The 18,980-nt window shown below is 48.4% G+C and overlaps 6 non-coding genes across 6 annotated transcripts; all 6 read left to right on the plus strand.

Moving 5' to 3' along the window:
• The first annotated feature begins 2,451 nt into the window (after positions 1-2,451).
• Positions 2,452-2,571, plus strand: LOC137322285 (5S ribosomal RNA). Its single transcript, XR_010963040.1, has one exon. It is a non-coding gene; the product is annotated as a 5S ribosomal RNA (ribosomal RNA).
• Positions 2,572-5,569: 2,998 nt separating this feature from the next.
• Positions 5,570-5,689, plus strand: LOC137322286 (5S ribosomal RNA). The gene has a single exon (XR_010963041.1). It is a non-coding gene; the product is annotated as a 5S ribosomal RNA (ribosomal RNA).
• A 3,022-nt stretch (positions 5,690-8,711) lies between these two features.
• LOC137322288 (5S ribosomal RNA) lies at positions 8,712-8,831 on the plus strand. Its single transcript, XR_010963043.1, has one exon. It is a non-coding gene; the product is annotated as a 5S ribosomal RNA (ribosomal RNA).
• Positions 8,832-12,375: 3,544 nt separating this feature from the next.
• Positions 12,376-12,494, plus strand: LOC137322238 (5S ribosomal RNA). The gene has a single exon (XR_010962995.1). It is a non-coding gene; the product is annotated as a 5S ribosomal RNA (ribosomal RNA).
• A 3,022-nt stretch (positions 12,495-15,516) lies between these two features.
• LOC137322289 (5S ribosomal RNA) lies at positions 15,517-15,636 on the plus strand. Its single transcript, XR_010963044.1, has one exon. It is a non-coding gene; the product is annotated as a 5S ribosomal RNA (ribosomal RNA).
• Positions 15,637-18,658: 3,022 nt separating this feature from the next.
• Positions 18,659-18,778, plus strand: LOC137322290 (5S ribosomal RNA). Its single transcript, XR_010963045.1, has one exon. It is a non-coding gene; the product is annotated as a 5S ribosomal RNA (ribosomal RNA).
• Positions 18,779-18,980: the final 202 nt, after the last annotated feature.

Genomic DNA, 18,980 nt, shown 5'->3' on the forward strand with positions numbered 1-18,980 from the left:
CCGCCATTCGTGACTGATGTGTACCTTAACTCCATTTACCCGCCTGTGCTCCATAACCCTCAACACCCGTGCCTAACAAAAATCAATCAATCTCGGTTTTGAGATTTTCAATTGATCCCCAGCCTCAACAGCTTTTTGGGGGAGAGAGTTCCAGATTTCTACTACACTTTGTGTGAAGAAGTGCTTCCTGACATCACCCGTGAACTGCCTAGCTGTAATTTTCAGATTATGCCCCCTTGTTCCGGACTCCCCCACCAGAGGAAATAGTTTCTCTATCGAGCCTATCAGCTCCTTTAATAATCTTAAACACCTCAATTAGATCTTAATCTTCTAAACTCAAGGGAATACGAGCCTAGTCGATGCAACCTGTCCTGACAACTTAACCCTTTTAGCCCCGGTATCATTTTGGTAAATGTGCGCTGCAGCCCCTCCAAGACCAGTGTATCCTTCCTGAGGTGTGGTGCCCAGAACTGAACGCAGTACTCCAGATGCGGTCTAAGCAGAGCTTTATACAACCGTAGCATAACTTTGTATTGTATTCCAGCCCTGTTGAGATGAAGACTAACATTCGCCGACCTGCCGGTCAAATCGGGGCCAGCGGCTGCTTTTATCCATGTGCGGAAAGGCACACATCTTCTTCTGGCCTGAATTGGGCCAAGGTGACTTAAATTGGGGTGTGGGCTTGAGCCTTTTCTAAGCAGCTGGGCCTGGGAGAGGAGAAAAGGCTGCTCCCCGGTTGTCTGTATTTTGAGGCAGGAGGGACCAGCGTTTTTGCAGCAGTGAGTGAGTGAGTGAGTGAGTGAAGGAATGGTGAAGCTAATGAAGGTTAAGGCCAGGGGAAGGCAATGAAGGGTAGGTAGGGTTGCCAACTCTGGTTGGACGCATTCCTGGAGGTTTTATCACATGACTTCCAACCACCCGACCCAGTCAAACATCCTTCTTGACCCATCTGCTATAATTTTCGAACTAATTAAGAAAAGCGTTCAAAGAAAAGGAAAAACCATTTTTCTTTTAATGCCTCTATGATGTTTCTCCACGGTTGGTTGGCAGCAGTGTCCAGGAGATTAATCTTTAATTCCTGGAGACTCCAGGGCAATCCTGGAGGCTTGGCAACCCTACAATTGCGTGAGGTAAGCAGTCAAGTACTGACTTTTCATATTGAATCTACATTTTCTTTACCCAACATTTGGACTTCTGTCCCTTTCTCCCCAGGTTTTGCCGGGCCTCCGACAGGTCAATTTCACCCCTTAGGGCCTCTGCCTGCCCCATTTCTTATGCCTACACCACATAATCTACAAGCCTCTCCATCACCATTTTGATGCCCATTTTAGTTCATGCATCCGGAAAGTCCCGAAAGGCCTCTCCCGACCAACAATCACGGCATGTGTTTATTGAATGATTTCAGGGGCTTTCGTCGCGAAGACACTAGCCAGAAGTCCAGCGCAGGTGTTGATGAGTTTTTATGTGAGAAAGGTCAGTGCTAAGTTTACTTCTTAGTACAGCACAGAAGGAGGCCACAGGCCAGTAAATGTTTTCCCTTGCAGAGATTGCTACCTTTGAGGTCCTTGTTTTTAACTTGGTCCCTATCCGTAGCTGGTGAAAGTGTGAGTAGAGGACTAGAGTACAAGGCGGCAGAAGTTATGCTGCAGCTATACAAAACCCTGGTTAGACCGCACCTGGAGTACTGTGAGCAGTTCTGGGCACCGCACCTTCGGAAGGACATATCGGCCTCGGAGGGAGTGCGGCGTAGGTTTACTAGAACGCTAGCTGGACTTCAAGGGTTAAGTTACGAGGAGAGATGACACAAATTGGGGTTGTATTCTCTGGAGTTTCGAAGGTTAAGGGGTGATCTGATGGAAGTTCATAAGATATTAAGGGGAACAGATAGGGTGGATAGAGAGCAACTATTTCCGCTGGTTGGGGATTCTAGGAGTAGGGGGCAGAGTCTAAAAAGTAGAGCCAGACCTTTGAGGAGAGAGATGAGAAAACATTACTACCCACAAAGGGTGGTAGAAGTTTGTAAGTCTCTCACGCAAAGGGCAATTGATAGGAGCTGAATTGCGAAATTGAAATGTGAGAGAGATAGGTTTTTGTCAAGCAAAGGTATGAAGGGATATGGGCGAAAGGCAGGTCTCTGGAGTTAGATGAGAGATGAGCCATGATGTTCTGAAATGGCGGAGCAGGCAGGCAGGCAGGCAGACAGGCAGGCAGGCGGGTGTGAATGGCCTCCTCCTGTTGCTATGTTGTAGGATTTGAATGAAGCGTTGAGCTTGCTATGTGATTGTTTTGCAGATGAAGCAGGACTTGTGTGTGTTTGTGTTTGGCAGTGCGAATGCGTGTACCCTGTGAGTGATGTTGTTTCCCCCGGCGCCAGGCAAGTGCAGAAAGTGTGGTAAAGAATGAAGAAGAGGACTGCAGCCCTTTAAGTAAAGGGAAAAGCAAGTAATTGATGCCTACGGCCATACTAGTCTGAAAACGCCCGATCTCGTCTGATCTCGGAAGCTTAAGCAGAGTCAGGCCTGGTTAGTACTTGGATGGGAGACCGCCTGGGAATACCAGGTGCAGTAGGCTTTTCTTGCCAGCAGAGGCTGCTCTCAGCTCTGCGCACTCCCTTCAATCACAAAGCTTTTTGCTGCTTGCTCCTGCACTCTCTCTCGCTTTCCTTTGCCCATTCCTTTGCTGCACATTCTCCTGCTGCCAGACAAAGGCAAGGGAGTCGACACAGAGTCAACAAAAAAAAACACATGAAGAAAATAAGCTGGCAAAAAACATACACAAAGCAGCAAGCGTTTAAGTAAAGAGAAGCAAAGCAGGCCATCGCTTACTCCCACACTCCTCTGAAAAGTACCCCATCCCATCCGATATCACAAGCTAAGTCAGAGGCAGGCCTGGTCAGTACTCGCTTGGGACACCGCCTGGAAATAGCAACTGCCGTCAGCTTTTCTTGTTAGCTGTTTGCTGTTCTTCACGCCGACGCTGCCTTCATTTGCCAGTCTTTTTGCTGATCGCTCGCTCGCTCGCTCGCTGTTGCTCGCTTTCCTCGGCCCATTTCCTGGCAGCACGTTCATAGGAATGGGAGAAGGCCATTCAGCCCTTTGAGCCTGTTCCGCCATTCGTGACTGATGTGTACCTTAACTCCATTTACCCGCCTGTGCTCCATAACCCTCAACACCCGTGCCTAACAAAAATCAATCAATCTCGGTTTTGAGATTTTCAATTGATCCCCAGCCTCAACAGCTTTTTGGGGGAGAGAGTTCCAGATTTCTACTACACTTTGTGTGAAGAAGTGCTTCCTGACATCACCCGTGAACTGCCTAGCTGTAATTTTCAGATTATGCCCCCTTGTTCCGGACTCCCCCACCAGAGGAAATAGTTTCTCTATCGAGCCTATCAGGTCCTTTAATAATCTTAAACACCTCAATTAGATCTTAATCTTCTAAACTCAAGGGAATACGAGCCTAGTCGATGCAACCTGTCCTGACAACTTAACCCTTTTAGCCCCGGTATCATTTTGGTAAATGTGCGCTGCAGCCCCTCCAAGACCAGTGTATCCTTCCTGAGGTGTGGTGCCCAGAACTGAACGCAGTACTCCAGATGCGGTCTAAGCAGAGCTTTATACAACCGTAGCATAACTTTGTATTGTATTCCAGCCCTGTTGAGATGAAGACTAACATTCGCCGACCTGCCGGTCAAATCGGGGCCAGCGGCTGCTTTTATCCATGTGCGGAAAGGCACACATCTTCTTCTGGCCTGAATTGGGCCAAGGTGACTTAAATTGGGATGTGGGCTTGAGCCTTTTCTAAGCAGCTGGGCCTGGGAGAGGAGAAAAGGCTGCTCCCCGGTTGTCTGTATTTTGAGGCAGGAGGGACCAGCGTTTTTGCAGCAGTGAGTGAGTGAGTGAGTGAGTGAAGGAATGGTGAAGCTAATGAAGGTTAAGGCCAGGGGAAGGCAATGAAGGGTAGGTAGGGTTGCCAACTCTGGTTGGACGCATTCCTGGAGGTTTTATCACATGACTTCCAACCACCCGACCCAGTCAAACATCCTTTTTGACCCATCTGCTATAATTTTCGAACTAATTAAGAAAAGCGTTCAAAGAAAAGGAAAAACCATTTTTCTTTTAATGCCTCTATGATGTTTCTCCACGGTTGGTTGGCAGCAGTGTCCAGGAGATTAATCTTTAATTCCTGGAGACTCCAGGGCAATCCTGGAGGCTTGGCAACCCTCCAATTGCGTGAGGTAAGCAGTCAAGTACTGACTTTTCATATTGAATCTACATTTTCTTTACCCAACATTTGGACTTCTGTCCCTTTCTCCCCAGGTTTTGCCGGGCCTCCGACAGGTCAATTTCACCCCTTAGGGCCTCTGCCTGCCCCATTTCTTATGCCTACACCACATAATCTACAAGCCTCTCCATCACCATTTTGATGCCCATTTTAGTTCATGCATCCGGAAAGTCCCGAAAGGCCTCTCCCGACCAACAATCACGGCATGTGTTTATTGAATGATTTCAGGGGCTTTCGTCGCGAAGACACTAGCCAGAAGTCCAGCGCAGGTGTTGATGAGTTTTTATGTGAGAAAGGTCAGTGCTAAGTTTACTTCTTAGTACAGCACAGAAGGAGGCCACAGGCCAGTAAATGTTTTCCCTTGCAGAGATTGCTACCTTTGAGGTCCTTGTTTTTAACTTGGTCCCTATCCGTAGCTGGTGAAAGTGTGAGTAGAGGACTAGAGTACAAGGCGGCAGAAGTTATGCTGCAGCTATACAAAACCCTGGTTAGACCGCACCTGGAGTACTGTGAGCAGTTCTGGGCACCGCACCTTCGGAAGGACATATCGGCCTCGGAGGGAGTGCAGCGTAGGTTTACTAGAACGCTAGCCGGACTTCAAGGGTTAAGTTACGAGGAGAGATGACACAAATTGGGGTTGTATTCTCTGGAGTTTCGAAGGTTAAGGGGTGATCTGATGGAAGTTCATAAGATATTAAGGGGAACAGATAGGGTGGATAGAGAGCAACTATTTCCGCTGGTTGGGGATTCTAGGAGTAGGGGGCAGAGTCTAAAAAGTAGAGCCAGACCTTTGAGGAGAGAGATGAGAAAACATTACTACCCACAAAGGGTGGTAGAAGTTTGTAAGTCTCTCACGCAAAGGGCAATTGATAGGAGCTGAATTGCGAAATTGAAATGTGAGAGAGATAGGTTTTTGTCAAGCAAAGGTATGAAGGGATATGGGCGAAAGGCAGGTCTCTGGAGTTAGATGAGAGATGAGCCATGATGTTCTGAAATGGCGGAGCAGGCAGGCAGGCAGGCAGGGAGGCAGGCAGGCAGGCAGGCAGGCGGGTGTGAATGGCCTCCTCCTGTTGCTATGTTGTAGGATTTGAATGAAGCGTTGAGCTTGCTATGTGATTGTTTTGCAGATGAAGCAGGACTTGTGTGTGTTTGTGTTTGGCAGTGCGAATGCGTGTACCCTGTGAGTGATGTTGTTTCCCCCGGCGCCAGGCAAGTGCAGAAAGTGTGGTAAAGAATGAAGAAGAGGACTGCAGCCCTTTAAGTAAAGGGAAAAGCAAGCAATTGATGCCTACGGCCATACTAGTCTGAAAACGCCCGATCTCGTCTGATCTCGGAAGCTTAAGCAGAGTCAGGCCTGGTTAGTACTTGGATGGGAGACCGCCTGGGAATACCAGGTGCAGTAGGCTTTTCTTGCCAGCAGAGGCTGCTCTCAGCTCTGCGCACTCCCTTCAATCACAAAGCTTTTTGCTGCTTGCTCCTGCACTCTCTCTCGCTTTCCTTTGCCCATTCCTTTGCTGCACATTCTCCTGCTGCCAGACAAAGGCAAGGGAGTCGACACAGAGTCAACAAAAAAAAACACATGAAGAAAATAAGCTGGCAAAAAACATACACAAAGCAGCAAGCGTTCAAGTAAAGAGAAGCAAAGCAGGCCATCGCTTACTACCACACTCCTCTGAAAAGTACCCCATCCCATCCGATATCACAAGCTAAGTCAGAGGCAGGCCTGGTCAGTACTCGCTTGGGACACCGCCTGGAAATAGCAACTGCCGTCGGCTTTTCTTGTTCGCTGTTTGCTGTTCTTCACGCCGACGCTGCCTTCATTTGCCAGTCTTTTTGCTGATCGCTCGCTCGCTCGCTCGCTGTTGCTCGCTTTCCTCGGCCCATTTCCTGGCAGCACGTTCATAGGAACGGGAGAAGGCCATTCAGCCCTTTGAGCCTGTTCTGCCATTCGTGACTGATGTGTACCTTAACTCCATTTACCCGCCTGTGCTCCATAACCCTCAACACCCGTGCCTAACAAAAATCAATCAATCTCGGTTTTGAGATTTTCAATTGATCCCCAGCCTCAACAGCTTTTTGGGGGAGAGAGTTCCAGATTTCTACTACACTTTGTGTGAAGAAGTGCTTCCTGACATCACCCGTGAACTGCCTAGCTGTAATTTTCAGATTATGCCCCCTTGTTCCGGACTCCCCCACCAGAGGAAATAGTTTCTCTATCGAGCCTATCAGCTCCTTTAATAATCTTAAACACCTCAATTAGATCTTAATCTTCTAAACTCAAGGGAATACGAGCCTAGTCGATGCAACCTGTCCTGACAACTTAACCCTTTTAGCCCCGGTATCATTTTGGTAAATGTGCGCTGCAGCCCCTCCAAGGCCAGTGTATCCTTCCTGAGGTGTGGTGCCCAGAACTGAACGCAGTTCTCCAGATGCGGTCTAAGCAGAGCTTTATACAACCGTAGCATAACTTTGTATTGTATTCCAGCCCTGTTGAGATGAAGACTAACATTCGCCGACCTGCCGGTCAAATCGGGGCCAGCGGCTGCTTTTATCCATGTGCGGAAAGGCACACATCTTCTTCTGGCCTGAATTGGGCCAAGGTGACTTAAATTGGGGTGTGGGCTTGAGCCTTTTCTAAGCAGCTGGGCCTGGGAGAGGAGAAAAGGCTGCTCCCCGGTTGTCTGTATTTTGAGGCAGGAGGGAGCAGCGTTTTTGCAGCAGTGAGTGAGTGAGTGAGTGAGTGAGTGATTGGGTGAGTGAGTGAAGGAATGGTGAAGCTAATGAAGGTTAAGGCCAGGGGAAGGCAATGAAGGGTAGGTAGGGTTGCCAACTCTGGTTGGACGCATTCCTGGAGGTTTTATCACATGACTTCCAACCACCCGACCCAGTCAAACATCCTTTTTGACCCATCTGCTATAATTTTCGAACTAATTAAGAAAAGCGTTCAAAGAAAAGGAAAAGCCATTTTTCTTTTAATGCCTCTATGATGTTTCTCCACGGTTGGTTGGCAGCAGTGTCCAGGAGATTAATCTTTAATTCCTGGAGACTCCAGGGCAATCCTGGAGGCTTGGCAACCCTACAATTGCGTGAGGTAAGCAGTCAAGTACTGACTTTTCATAATGAATCTACATTTTCTTTACCCAACATTTGGACTTCTGTCCCTTTCTCCCCAGGTTTTGCCGGGCCTCCGACAGGTCAATTTCACCCCTTAGGGCCTCTGCCTGCCCCATTTCTTATGCCTACACCACATAATCTACAAGCCTCTCCATCACCATTTTGATGCCCATTTTAGTTCATGCATCCGGAAAGTCCCGAAAGGCCTCTCCCGACCAACAATCACGGCATGTGTTTATTGAATGATTTCAGGGGCTTTCGTCGCGAAGACACTAGCCAGAAGTCCAGCGCAGGTGTTGATGAGTTTTTATGTGAGAAAGGTCAGTGCTAAGTTTACTTCTTAGTACAGCACAGAAGGAGGCCACAGGCCAGTAAATGTTTTCCCTTGCAGAGATTGCTACCTTTGAGGTCCTTGTTTTTAACTTGGTCCCTATCCGTAGCTGGTGAAAGTGTGAGTAGAGGACTAGAGTACAAGGCGGCAGAAGTTATGCTGCAGCTATACAAAACCCTGGTTAGACCGCACCTGGAGTACTGTGAGCAGTTCTGGGCACCGCACCTTCGGAAGGACATATCGGCCTCGGAGGGAGTGCAGCGTAGGTTTACTAGAACGCTAGCCGGACTTCAAGGGTTAAGTTACGAGGAGAGATGACACAAATTGGGGTTGTATTCTCTGGAGTTTCGAAGGTTAAGGGGTGATCTGATGGAAGTTCATAAGATATTAAGGGGAACAGATAGGGTGGATAGAGAGCAACTATTTCCGCTGGTTGGGGATTCTAGGAGTAGGGGGCAGAGTCTAAAAAGTAGAGCCAGACCTTTGAGGAGAGAGATGAGAAAACATTACTACCCACAAAGGGTGGTAGAAGTTTGTAAGTCTCTCACGCAAAGGGCAATTGATAGGAGCTGAATTGCGAAATTGAAATGTGAGAGAGATAGGTTTTTGTCAAGCAAAGGTATGAAGGGATATGGGCGAAAGGCAGGTCTCTGGAGTTAGATGAGAGATGAGCCATGATGTTCTGAAATGGCGGAGCAGGCAGGCAGGCAGGCAGGGAGGCAGGCAGGCAGGCAGGCAGGCAGGCGGGTGTGAATGGCCTCCTCCTGTTGCTATGTTGTAGGATTTGAATGAAGCGTTGAGCTTGCTATGTGATTGTTTTGCAGATGAAGCAGGACTTGTGTGTGTTTGTGTTTGGCAGTGCGAATGCGTGTACCCTGTGAGTGATGTTGTTTCCCCCGGCGCCAGGCAAGTGCAGAAAGTGTGGTAAAGAATGAAGAAGAGGACTGCAGCCCTTTAAGTAAAGGGAAAAGCAAACAATTGATGCCTACGGCCATACTAGTCTGAAAACGCCCGATCTCGTCTGATCTCGGAAGCTTAAGCAGAGTCAGGCCTGGTTAGTACTTGGATGGGAGACCGCCTGGGAATACCAGGTGCAGTAGGCTTTTCTTGCCAGCAGAGGCTGCTCTCAGCTCTGCGCACTCCCTTCAATCACAAAGCTTTTTGCTGCTTGCTCCTGCACTCTCTCTCGCTTTCCTTTGCCCATTCCTTTGCTGCACATTCTCCTGCTGCCAGACAAAGGCAAGGGAGTCGACACAGAGTCAACAAAAAAAAACACATGAAGAAAATAAGCTGGCAAAAAACATACACAAAGCAGCAAGCGTTTAAGTAAAGAGAAGCAAAGCAGGCCATCGCTTACTACCACACTCCTCTGAAAAGTACCCCATCCCATCCGATATCACAAGCTTAGTCAGAGGCAGGCCTGGTCAGTACTCGCTTGGGACACCGCCTGGAAATAGCAACTGCCGTCGGCTTTTCTTGTTCGCTGTTTGCTGTTCTTCACGCCGACGCTGCCTTCATTTGCCAGTCTTTTTGCTGATCGCTCGCTCGCTCGCTCGCTGTTGCTCGCTTTCCTCGGCCCATTTCCTGGCAGCACGTTCATAGGAACGGGAGAAGGCCATTCAGCCCTTTGAGCCTGTTCTGCCATTCGTGACTGATGTGTACCTTAACTCCATTTACCCGCCTGTGCTCCATAACCCTCAACACCCGTGCCTAACAAAAATCAATCAATCTCGGTTTTGAGATTTTCAATTGATCCCCAGCCTCAACAGCTTTTGGGGGAGAGAGTTCCAGATTTCTACTACACTTTGTGTGAAGAAGTGCTTCCTGACATCACCCGTGAACTGCCTAGCTGTAATTTTCAGATTATGCCCCCTTGTTCCGGACTCCCCCACCAGAGGAAATAGTTTCTCTATCGAGCCTATCAGCTCCTTTAATAATCTTAAACACCTCAATTAGATCTTAATCTTCTAAACTCAAGGGAATACGAGCCTGGAAATAGCAACTGCCGTCGGCTTTTCTTGTTCGCTGTTTGCTGTTCTTCACGCCGACGCTGCCTTCATTTGCCAGTCTTTTTGCTGATCGCTCGCTCGCTCGCTCGCTGTTGCTCGCTTTCCTCGGCCCATTTCCTGACAGCACGTTCATAGGAACGGGAGAAGGCCATTCAGCCCTTTGAGCCTGTTCTGCCATTCGTGACTGATGTGTACCTTAACTCCATTTACCCGCCTGTGCTCCATAACCCTCAACACCCGTGCCTAACAAAAATCAATCAATCTCGGTTTTGAGATTTTCAATTGATCCCCAGCCTCAACAGCTTTTTGGGGGAGAGAGTTCCAGATTTCTACTACACTTTGTGTGAAGAAGTGCTTCCTGACATCACCCGTGAACTGCCTAGCTGTAATTTTCAGATTATGCCCCCTTGTTCCGGACTCCCCCACCAGAGGAAATAGTTTCTCTATCGAGCCTATCAGCTCCTTTAATAATCTTAAACACCTCAATTAGATCTTAATCTTCTAAACTCAAGGGAATACCAACCGAGTCGATGCAACCTGTCCTGACAACTTAACCCTTTTAGCCCCGGTATCATTTTGGTAAATGTGCGCTGCAGCCCCTCCAAGACCAGTGTATCCTTCCTGAGGTGTGGTGCCCAGAACTGAACGCAGTACTCCAGATGCGGTCTAAGCAGAGCTTTATACAACCGTAGCATAACTTTGTATTGTATTCCAGCCCTGTTGAGATGAAGACTAACATTCGCCGACCTGCCGGTCAAATCGGGGCCAGCGGCTGCTTTTATCCATGTGCGGAAAGGCACACATCTTCTTCTGGCCTGAATTGGGCCAAGGTGACTTAAATTGGGGTGTGGGCTTGAGCCTTTTCTAAGCAGCTGGGCCTGGGAGAGGAGAAAAGGCTGCTCCCCGGTTGTCTGTATTTTGAGGCAGGAGGGACCAGCGTTTTTGCAGCAGTGAGTGAGTGAGTGAGTGAGTGAGTGATTGGGTGAGTGAGTGAAGGAATGGTGAAGCTAATGAAGGTTAAGGCCAGGGGAAGGCAATGAAGGGTAGGTAGGGTTGCCAACTCTGGTTGGACGCATTCCTGGAGGTTTTATCACATGACTTCCAACCACCCGACCCAGTCAAACATCCTTTTTGACCCATCTGCTATAATTTTCGAACTAATTAAGAAAAGCGTTCAAAGAAAAGGAAAAACCATTTTTCTTTTAATGCCTCTATGATGTTTCTCCACGGTTGGTTGGCAGCAGTGTCCAGGAGATTAATCTTTAATTCCTGGAGACTCCAGGGCAATCCTGGAGGCTTGGCAACCCTACAATTGCGTGAGGTAAGCAGTCAAGTACTGACTTTTCATATTGAATCTACATTTTCTTTACCCAACATTTGGACTTCTGTCCCTTTCTCCCCAGGTTTTGCCGGGCCTCCGACAGGTCAATTTCACCCCTTAGGGCCTCTGCCTGCCCCATTTCTTATGCCTACACCACATAATCTACAAGCCTCTCCATCACCATTTTGATGCCCATTTTAGTTCATGCATCCGGAAAGTCCCGAAAGGCCTCTCCCGACCAACAATCACGGCATGTGTTTATTGAATGATTTCAGGGGCTTTCGTCGCGAAGACACTAGCCAGAAGTCCAGCGCAGGTGTTGATGAGTTTTTATGTGAGAAAGGTCAGTGCTAAGTTTACTTCTTAGTACAGCACAGAAGGAGGCCACAGGCCAGTAAATGTTTTCCCTTGCAGAGATTGCTACCTTTGAGGTCCTTGTTTTTAACTTGGTCCCTATCCGTAGCTGGTGAAAGTGTGAGTAGAGGACTAGAGTACAAGGCGGCAGAAGTTATGCTGCAGCTATACAAAACCCTGGTTAGACCGCACCTGGAGTACTGTGAGCAGTTCTGGGCACCGCACCTTCGGAAGGACATATCGGCCTCGGAGGGAGTGCAGCGTAGGTTTACTAGAACGCTAGCCGGACTTCAAGGGTTAAGTTACGAGGAGAGATGACACAAATTGGGGTTGTATTCTCTGGAGTTTCGAAGGTTAAGGGGTGATCTGATGGAAGTTCATAAGATATTAAGGGGAACAGATAGGGTGGATAGAGAGCAACTATTTCCGCTGGTTGGGGATTCTAGGAGTAGGGGGCAGAGTCTAAAAAGTAGAGCCAGACCTTTGAGGAGAGAGATGAGAAAACATTACTACCCACAAAGGGTGGTAGAAGTTTGTAAGTCTCTCACGCAAAGGGCAATTGATAGGAGCTGAATTGCGAAATTGAAATGTGAGAGAGATAGGTTTTTGTCAAGCAAAGGTATGAAGGGATATGGGCGAAAGGCAGGTCTCTGGAGTTAGATGAGAGATGAGCCATGATGTTCTGAAATGGCGGAGCAGGCAGGGAGGCAGGCAGGCAGGCAGGCGGGTGTGAATGGCCTCCTCCTGTTGCTATGTTGTAGGATTTGAATGAAGCGTTGAGCTTGCTATGTGATTGTTTTGCAGATGAAGCAGGACTTGTGTGTGTTTGTGTTTGGCAGTGCGAATGCGTGTACCCTGTGAGTGATGTTGTTTCCCCCGGCGCCAGGCAAGTGCAGAAAGTGTGGTAAAGAATGAAGAAGAGGACTGCAGCCCTTTAAGTAAAGGGAAAAGCAAACAATTGATGCCTATGGCCATACTAGTCTGAAAATGCCCGATCTCGTCTGATCTCGGAAACTAAGCAGAGTCAGGCCTGGTTAGTACTTGGATGGGAGACCGCCTGGGAATACCAGGTGCAGTAGGCTTTTCTTGCCAGCAGAGGCTGCTCTCAGCTCTGCGCACTCCCTTCAATCACAAAGCTTTTTGCTGCTTGCTCCTGCACTCTCTCTCGCTTTCCTTTGCCCATTCCTTTGCTGCACATTCTCCTGCTGCCAGACAAAGGCAAGGGAGTCGACACAGAGTCAACAAAAAAAAACACATGAAGAAAATAAGCTGGCAAAAAACATACACAAAGCAGCAAGCGTTTAAGTAAAGAGAAGCAAAGCAGGCCATCGCTTACTACCACACTCCTCTGAAAAGTACCCCATCCCATCCGATATCACAAGCTAAGTCAGAGGCAGGCCTGGTCAGTACTCGCTTGGGATACCGCCTGGAAATAGCAACTGCCGTCGGCTTTTCTTGTTAGCTGTTTGCTGTTCTTCACGCCGACGCTGCCTTCATTTGCCAGTCTTTTTGCTGATCGCTCGCTCGCTCGCTCGCTCGCTCGCTGTTGCTCGCTTTCCTCGGCCCATTTCCTGGCAGCACGTTCATAGGAACGGGAGAAGGCCATTCAGCCCTTTGAGCCTGTTCCGCCATTCGTGACTGATGTGTACCTTAACTCCATTTACCCGCCTGTGCTCCATAACCCTCAACACCCGTGCCTAACAAAAATCAATCAATCTCGGTTTTGAGATTTTCAATTGATCCCCAGCCTCAACAGCTTTTTGGGGGAGAGAGTTCCAGATTTCTACTACACTTTGTGTGAAGAAGTGCTTCCTGACATCACCCGTGAACTGCCTAGCTGTAATTTTCAGATTATGCCCCCTTGTTCCGGACTCCCCCACCAGAGGAAATAGTTTCTCTATCGAGCCTATCAGCTCCTTTAATAATCTTAAACACCTCAATTAGATCTTAATCTTCTAAACTCAAGGGAATACCAACCGAGTCGATGCAACCTGTCCTGACAACTTAACCCTTTTAGCCCCGGTATCATTTTGGTAAATGTGCGCTGCAGCCCCTCCAAGACCAGTGTATCCTTCCTGAGGTGTGGTGCCCAGAACTGAACGCAGTACTCCAGATGCGGTCTAAGCAGAGCTTTATACAACCGTAGCATAACTTTGTATTGTATTCCAGCCCTGTTGAGATGAAGACTAACATTCGCCGACCTGCCGGTCAAATCGGGGCCAGCGGCTGCTTTTATCCATGTGCGGAAAGGCACACATCTTCTTCTGGCCTGAATTGGGCCAAGGTGACTTAAATTGGGGTGTGGGCTTGAGCCTTTTCTAAGCAGCTGGGCCTGGGAGAGGAGAAAAGGCTGCTCCCCGGTTGTCTGTATTTTGAGGCAGGAGGGACCAGCGTTTTTGCAGCAGTGAGTGAGTGAGTGAGTGAGTGATTGGGTGAGTGAGTGAAGGAATGGTGAAGCTAATGAAGGTTAAGGCCAGGGGAAGGCAATGAAGGGTAGGTAGGGTTGCCAACTCTGGTTGGACGCATTCCTGGAGGTTTTATCACATGACTTCCAACCACCCGACCCAGTCAAACATCCTTTTTGACCCATCTGCTATAATTTTCGAACTAATTAAGAAAAGCGTTCAAAGAAAAGGAAAAGCCATTTTTCTTTTAATGCCTCTATGATGTTTCTCCACGGTTGGTTGGCAGCAGTGTCCAGGAGATTAATCTTTAATTCCTGGAGACTCCAGGGCAATCCTGGAGGCTTGGCAACCCTACAATTGCGTGAGGTAAGCAGTCAAGTACTGACTTTTCATATTGAATCTACATTTTCTTTACCCAACATTTGGACTTCTGTCCCTTTCTCCCCAGGTTTTGCCGGGCCTCCGACAGGTCAATTTCACCCCTTAGGGCCTCTGCCTGCCCCATTTCTTATGCCTACACCACATAATCTACAAGCCTCTCCATCACCATTTTGATGCCCATTTTAGTTCATGCATCCGGAAAGTCCCGAAAGGCCTCTCCCGACCAACAATCACGGCATGTGTTTATTGAATGATTTCAGGGGCTTTCGTCGCGAAGACACTAGCCAGAAGTCCAGCGCAGGTGTTGATGAGTTTTTATGTGAGAAAGGTCAGTGCTAAGTTTACTTCTTAGTACAGCACAGAAGGAGGCCACAGGCCAGTAAATGTTTTCCCTTGCAGAGATTGCTACCTTTGAGGTCCTTGTTTTTAACTTGGTCCCTATCCGTAGCTGGTGAAAGTGTGAGTAGAGGACTAGAGTACAAGGCGGCAGAAGTTATGCTGCAGCTATACAAAACCCTGGTTAGACCGCACCTGGAGTACTGTGAGCAGTTCTGGGCACCGCACCTTCGGAAGGACATATCGGCCTCGGAGGGAGTGCAGCGTAGGTTTACTAGAACGCTAGCCGGACTTCAAGGGTTAAGTTACGAGGAGAGATGACACAAATTGGGGTTGTATTCTCTGGAGTTTCGAAGGTTAAGGGGTGATCTGATGGAAGTTCATAAGATATTAAGGGGAACAGATAGGGTGGATAGAGAGCAACTATTTCCGCTGGTTGGGGATTCTAGGAGTAGGGGGCAGAGTCTAAAAAGTAGAGCCAGACCTTTGAGGAGAGAGATGAGAAAACATTACTACCCACAAAGGGTGGTAGAAGTTTGTAAGTCTCTCACGCAAAGGGCAATTGATAGGAGCTGAATTGCGAAATTGAAATGTGAGAGAGATAGGTTTTTGTCAAGCAAAGGTATGAAGGGATATGGGCGAAAGGCAGGTCTCTGGAGTTAGATGAGAGATGAGCCATGATGTTCTGAAATGGCGGAGCAGGCAGGCAGGCAGGCAGGGAGGCAGGCAGGCAGGCAGGCAGGCGGGTGTGAATGGCCTCCTCCTGTTGCTATGTTGTAGGATTTGAATGAAGCGTTGAGCTTGCTATGTGATTGTTTTGCAGATGAAGCAGGACTTGTGTGTGTTTGTGTTTGGCAGTGCGAATGCGTGTACCCTGTGAGTGATGTTGTTTCCCCCGGCGCCAGGCAAGTGCAGAAAGTGTGGTAAAGAATGAAGAAGAGGACTGCAGCCCTTTAAGTAAAGGGAAAAGCAAACAATTGATGCCTACGGCCATACTAGTCTGAAAACGCCCGATCTCGTCTGATCTCGGAAGCTTAAGCAGAGTCAGGCCTGGTTAGTACTTGGATGGGAGACCGCCTGGGAATACCAGGTGCAGTAGGCTTTTCTTGCCAGCAGAGGCTGCTCTCAGCTCTGCGCACTCCCTTCAATCACAAAGCTTTTTGCTGCTTGCTCCTGCACTCTCTCTCGCTTTCCTTTGCCCATTCCTTTGCTGCACATTCTCCTGCTGCCAGACAAAGGCAAGGGAGTCGACACAGAGTCAACAAAAAAAAACACATGAAGAAAATAAGCTGGCAAAAAACATACACAAAGCAGCAAGCGTTCAAGTAAAGAGAAGCAAAGCAGGCCATCGCTTACTACCACACTCCTCTGAAAAGTACCCCATCCCATCCGATATCACAAGCTAAGTCAGAGGCAGGCCTGGTCAGTACTCGCTTGGGACACCGCCTGGAAATAGCAACTGCCGTCGGCTTTTCTTGTTCGCTGTTTGCTGTTCTTCACGCCGACGCTGCCTTCATTTGCCAGTCTTTTTGCTGATCGCTCGCTCGCTCGCTCGCTGTTGCTCGCTTTCCTCGGCCCATTTCCTGGCAGCACGTTCATAGGAACGGGAGAAGGCCATTCAGCCCTTTGAGCCTGTTCTGCCATTCGTGACTGATGTGTACCTTAACTCCATTTACCCGCCTGTGCTCCATAACCCTCAACACCCGTGCCTAACAAAAATCAATCAATCTCGGTTTTGAGATTTTCAATTGATCCCCAGCCTCAACAGCTTTTTGGGGGAGAGAGTTCCAGATTTCTACTACACTTTGTGTGAAGAAGTGCTTCCTGACATCACCCGTGAACTGCCTAGCTGTAATTTTCAGATTATGCCCCCTTGTTCCGGACTCCCCCACCAGAGGAAATAGTTTCTCTATCGAGCCTATCAGCTCCTTTAATAATCTTAAACACCTCAATTAGATCTTAATCTTCTAAACTCAAGGGAATACGAGCCTAGTCGATGCAACCTGTCCTGACAACTTAACCCTTTTAGCCCCGGTATCATTTTGGTAAATGTGCGCTGCAGCCCCTCCAAGGCCAGTGTATCCTTCCTGAGGTGTGGTGCCCAGAACTGAACGCAGTTCTCCAGATGCGGTCTAAGCAGAGCTTTATACAACCGTAGCATAACTTTGTATTGTATTCCAGCCCTGTTGAGATGAAGACTAACATTCGCCGACCTGCCGGTCAAATCGGGGCCAGCGGCTGCTTTTATCCATGTGCGGAAAGGCACACATCTTCTTCTGGCCTGAATTGGGCCAAGGTGACTTAAATTGGGGTGTGGGCTTGAGCCTTTTCTAAGCAGCTGGGCCTGGGAGAGGAGAAAAGGCTGCTCCCCGGTTGTCTGTATTTTGAGGCAGGAGGGAGCAGCGTTTTTGCAGCAGTGAGTGAGTGAGTGAGTGAGTGAGTGATTGGGTGAGTGAGTGAAGGAATGGTGAAGCTAATGAAGGTTAAGGCCAGGGGAAGGCAATGAAGGGTAGGTAGGGTTGCCAACTCTGGTTGGACGCATTCCTGGAGGTTTTATCACATGACTTCCAACCACCCGACCCAGTCAAACATCCTTTTTGACCCATCTGCTATAATTTTCGAACTAATTAAGAAAAGATTTCAAAGAAAAGGAAAAGCCATTTTTCTTTTAATGCCTCTATGATGTTTCTCCACGGTTGGTTGGCAGCAGTGTCCAGGAGATTAATCTTTAATTCCTGGAGACTCCAGGGCAATCCTGGAGGCTTGGCAACCCTACAATTGCGTGAGGTAAGCAGTCAAGTACTGACTTTTCATATTGAATCTACATTTTCTTTACCCAACATTTGGACTTCTGTCCCTTTCTCCCCAGGTTTTGCCGGGCCTCCGACAGGTCAATTTCACCCCTTAGGGCCTCTGCCTGCCCCATTTCTTATGCCTACACCACATAATCTACAAGCCTCTCCATCACCATTTTGATGCCCATTTTAGTTCATGCATCCGGAAAGTCCCGAAAGGCCTCTCCCGACCAACAATCACGGCATGTGTTTATTGAATGATTTCAGGGGCTTTCGTCGCGAAGACACTAGCCAGAAGTCCAGCGCAGGTGTTGATGAGTTTTTATGTGAGAAAGGTCAGTGCTAAGTTTACTTCTTAGTACAGCACAGAAGGAGGCCACAGGCCAGTAAATGTTTTCCCTTGCAGAGATTGCTACCTTTGAGGTCCTTGTTTTTAACTTGGTCCCTATCCGTAGCTGGTGAAAGTGTGAGTAGAGGACTAGAGTACAAGGCGGCAGAAGTTATGCTGCAGCTATACAAAACCCTGGTTAGACCGCACCTGGAGTACTGTGAGCAGTTCTGGGCACCGCACCTTCGGAAGGACATATCGGCCTCGGAGGGAGTGCAGCGTAGGTTTACTAGAACGCTAGCCGGACTTCAAGGGTTAAGTTACGAGGAGAGATGACACAAATTGGGGTTGTATTCTCTGGAGTTTCGAAGGTTAAGGGGTGATCTGATGGAAGTTCATAAGATATTAAGGGGAACAGATAGGGTGGATAGAGAGCAACTATTTCCGCTGGTTGGGGATTCTAGGAGTAGGGGGCAGAGTCTAAAAAGTAGAGCCAGACCTTTGAGGAGAGAGATGAGAAAACATTACTACCCACAAAGGGTGGTAGAAGTTTGTAAGTCTCTCACGCAAAGGGCAATTGATAGGAGCTGAATTGCGAAATTGAAATGTGAGAGAGATAGGTTTTTGTCAAGCAAAGGTATGAAGGGATATGGGCGAAAGGCAGGTCTCTGGAGTTAGATGAGAGATGAGCCATGATGTTCTGAAATGGCGGAGCAGGCAGGCAGGCAGGCAGGGAGGCAGGCAGGCAGGCAGGCAGGCAGGCGGGTGTGAATGGCCTCCTCCTGTTGCTATGTTGTAGGATTTGAATGAAGCGTTGAGCTTGCTATGTGATTGTTTTGCAGATGAAGCAGGACTTGTGTGTGTTTGTGTTTGGCAGTGCGAATGCGTGTACCCTGTGAGTGATGTTGTTTCCCCCGGCGCCAGGCAAGTGCAGAAAGTGTGGTAAAGAATGAAGAAGAGGACTGCAGCCCTTTAAGTAAAGGGAAAAGCAAGCAATTGATGCCTACGGCCATACTAGTCTGAAAACGCCCGATCTCGTCTGATCTCGGAAGCTTAAGCAGAGTCAGGCCTGGTTAGTACTTGGATGGGAGACCGCCTGGGAATACCAGGTGCAGTAGGCTTTTCTTGCCAGCAGAGGCTGCTCTCAGCTCTGCGCACTCCCTTCAATCACAAAGCTTTTTGCTGCTTGCTCCTGCACTCTCTCTCGCTTTCCTTTGCCCATTCCTTTGCTGCACATTCTCCTGCTGCCAGACAAAGGCAAGGGAGTCGACACAGAGTCAACAAAAAAAAACACATGAAGAAAATAAGCTGGCAAAAAACATA

The sequence above is a fragment of the Heptranchias perlo genome, chromosome 5 (assembly GCF_035084215.1).
Source record: "Heptranchias perlo isolate sHepPer1 chromosome 5, sHepPer1.hap1, whole genome shotgun sequence".
Classification (NCBI taxonomy): domain Eukaryota; kingdom Metazoa; phylum Chordata; class Chondrichthyes; order Hexanchiformes; family Hexanchidae; genus Heptranchias; species Heptranchias perlo.